Here is a 4,263-nt window from a genome sequence, read left to right as displayed (position 1 = left end):
AGGATTACTTATGTAGGTCTAAAGTAATTTATGCAATTTTTCAGTTAGTCATGTTACCTTTGGGTATTCAATTCTAATCTGTCTAAGTATATAAGTTACACTACCCTACCCAGTTCATAATTATTTGAAAGTAATTTTCCTTTGGGCTAGTTTCAATCTCCTAATTATAATTGCAATTGAGAATATTATCGACCTTAATGTTACCTTTTTAACAATTCTTTTATATAGTTCTATATAAGTTTTACAAATTTAGGCCACTTTGACAGCTACTAAATTAGCAAACCTTATGAATATGGAACTAGCCAATAATATTCTCTATTCATTAATTTGAATTATTTAATTATCATTAATTCAATCACTATTTTTAATGAAATCACTATTTATGATTCCAAAATTTCTTTTATGTGATTGCAATTACCAATATAATAATAATAATAACTCTAGATGAGCATCAAAATATATATATATATATATATATATATATAAATCAAATTATGCAATATGATAATCATGAATATCTCATATAATGGTTAATAAGAATTACACCTAATATGAATTAACTACTTCAATATTTAATATTTAATGTCATAAAATTATATCATGATATCAATTTTAAATCATGAAAATATATAAATATTAACAATAATAGACAATAAGTGTACATAATTAGACAAGGCAAAAATATAATTCTCTAACATGATATAATCAAACAAATATATTTACTTAATAGATCAAACGATTCAACAAAATTCTAAAATTGCTTTTAATCTATGCACTTTATCATAACGGCAAGTAATACACTTAATTCAATATCATATAATGATGATTATAAAAATTATTATTGCTAAAATTAATAATAAATCAAAACATGCATATTACACATTTATCATGCGATCTCTGAACTTGGTGGTGGCATCGACTTTATGAGCAACATCAATGGTTGCACCTAATAGGTGGTCAGCAGTACAAGCCACGTCCTTGCACCCTTGATGGGGCATGACATGTAAAGATCATTTAAAAAATGATGTCGATAATAAAAACAAAAGTAAGTTTTATGAATAATTATAATAATAATATTCATAAAATATATTATTATTTCAAGGTGTATTGATTCACAAAATCAGGCTCTAATATCACATGTAAGAAATTAATGTACATGTAATCATAATAATAATGCAGAATTGAACTTTGTAGGATCTTAAATTCAATACAACTCAAAAATAAAACGAACATACCTTTGTCAGCCATTGAATTAGAGAAGTTGAGAAAATACCCTTAATAGTTGAACCTTGAATTGTTGACTCACCTTCTTCTCTCTGTCTCTCTTAATTAGGATGACTATAGAACTTAGAGTGATGGAAAAATACTTATATTATGTAAGGGGAGTCACCCATCTTATATAGAGGAGAGAAGAAGGCCAGATAAACTCTATCAGAAGAATTCCTGTTCATCAAGGTTTCCTTATTATCTTAGAAGAGTAATCATCCCATATTTAAAATTCTAATTATTGAATTTTATCTCAAATATTGGCTTTATCTAGTTGTGGAATCCAAATAAATAAAACATGTAAAAGATATGTAGGCTATTGGGCCACACCAGAAAATAAATCCAGCAGGTAGTAGTGATCAATTTGGCCACGATAAAGGAAATCCTAGTGATGGAAATGCAATGGAGTCGTTGAGATGGTGGTGAGAAAGAGCGACAATGGTGGTTACAATGAAGGGAAAATGGCTACTGTGATTCAGAAGGGGTTGGTATGGCAATGGTGATGGCCGGATGGTTATAGAGTAGGTAAGAGAAGAAAATAAATGAAGAGGGGGGGTGTGGGGAAGAGAGGGACAAAAGTGTAAATTTCACCATGTTATTTTGTAATCTTTTTGAAAAAAAATTATTTAACTGCAAACAACTCAAAAATAATTATACTTTTATAGAAGTGCAAGTCAAAGTAAGTGAGAATTGTGTTCTATGTTATAAGTTTCATTTGCGTTAGGTATAGGTTCAATTTTATTTTTATAAAAATGTAATTATTCTGAGTTCCCATTTAAACGAACTTTTTATTTAAAAAAAAAAATTCTTTCAAATTCTCACCCCAACTTTAATTAAAAGAGATTCCCCATTGTTATGTAAACAATAGCCCCCAAATCCCATTTTTCAATAGTTCTCCCAAATATATATAAGTATTAGTACGTTTACATTTACTTTGTGTTAAGGCCATCTCCAACGTTTTATCAAATTTTTCATTAAATTTAAATTTTATGAAAATTTAACGAAAACGGTGCTCCAATCGTTTCAACATATTAGTATCAAATGGGGCGAGCGGTACTTTTTTCATCAAATGAAGAGAGCGTTTATCCTTTTATCAAATTTTGTAGGTGATATTGGTGGATAACCAGGTGGATAATCTCCCGAACAACTAATTTGGGGATGAATTTGATAAAATTTACTCTAATTTAGACGATTGGCGGACGATCGATCAGATTTGATGAAATCATTGAAATGTATCATATCGATCAAACTTTTTTCTCAAAATTTTATTCAAATTTAATAAAAAATTTGATGAAACATTAGAGATACTCTAATAAATCTAACATCTAATCACAAATTAAGTGGATGAAAAAGAAAGAAAAAAAAAAAGGACAAAAAAATGATTTGAAAATATTTAAAAAAGTAATTTTTTACTCATAAGAAATAGTAATATATATGAGCAATTTCATATGTTTTTTTTCATTTTATTATTACTAGCGGTTGGCATATGTGTGTGTAAGTTAAATAAATAGAAATAAAATAAAATAAAATAAAATAACATATATTTGTTGTAATCTTAAGTGGTAAGAGTTTTTCTATTAAATCTATGGTTTAAGGTTTAGGATTCAACTCTTATTGCATTCTCTTTTCTATTTCATCGATATCTAAATATTACACATTTAATCTATTAATATACATTTTATTTATATTATTTTATAATTTTATGTGACTTTATGTGTTTATACATATTTTGAGTGTTTATATAAATTATTATAAATAATATATTTTAATGTTATATTATTAATATAAAATAAGATAATAAAAATAATAATAAAATATTTCGGTGGAAATACCACTAATTCGTTTGGCATGCTAGGCATTTTGACTTTTTAATTATTTTAATTGCAAAACAACAAATAAGTTTTTTATCTCAATAAGATAAAATATCACATCTAAACCATAATCATTTCGTTTTTTTTTCTCTCACAAAAGTCATAAATGCCAAAAAATCTATCTCAAATGATATTTTTTAGCCCCAGACTAAAATAGTCAAAAAGTCAAAAGCCAACCCACATCCCAAACGAATTTCTTCATTTTTTTTCCGAATAAATAACTAAACATTCAGACTTCGTTTGGGAACAGACTATTTTAGTAATTTTTTGATTTTTTGGCTAAAATATAAAGTAAAAAAACTTGTATGTTTAGAATGTTTTTTTTGATTTTTACGAAAATATATGCAAAAAGTAAAAAGAAAAGGGAATATTTAGCTGTGTTTGGTGGAGTTTTGGAAACTTAATTCTACGCCTTGGTTTGAATGCGTTGTTTGGTTATAATTTTCAAACATTGATTCCACACCCACTTTTGAAAACATGTCTATCTGGTCATTCTCTCGAATGTCCCCCGAACGTCTGGCCGGTCGATCGGCCAGTTGACCAGAACAATGTTTTTTTTTTTTACACCTATTATTTTTGGATAAATTACAAATATACCCCTTGAGGTTTGCTTAAAAAACGGATTGACCCCTGTGGTTTGCAAAATTACAAATACTCTCTTATTAGAGTTTTTTATTTAACAGAATTAACTAAAAAATAAAATTCATAATTGCTCTCCTATATAATAATAAAATTACTTAAATTATTAATTGAAATATATTTTTAACATTATTAAAAACTGTTAATTGACTTGATGATTTATTAATAAAATGGGGGATTTGTTATGAAATTAGAAACTTCAAAAAGTGAAATGTAATTTTCAAAACCACAGAGGGTGATTCGTATTTTAATCAAATTTCAGAGGGTGTATTTGTAATTTACTTTTTATTTTTATATTTAAAAATATATATATTCTTAGAATTTTTTAATTTTTTTTAATGAACTTTAAATAGAATTTTGGGTTGTGTGTTTGGTTATGAATGGTAAGTTTTTGAATCAAATATCACATGTCACATCAAAAATTTCAAACTCAATTCAAAAAAAAATTCAAAACTTATAACTAAACAAATTTTTCACACTTAAATCA

The sequence above is a fragment of the Camellia sinensis genome, chromosome 4, assembly GCF_055761805.1.
Source record: "Camellia sinensis isolate YWXY chromosome 4, ASM5576180v1, whole genome shotgun sequence".
Classification (NCBI taxonomy): Eukaryota; Viridiplantae; Streptophyta; class Magnoliopsida; order Ericales; family Theaceae; genus Camellia; species Camellia sinensis.
This window is presented reverse-complemented; position numbering follows the sequence as displayed.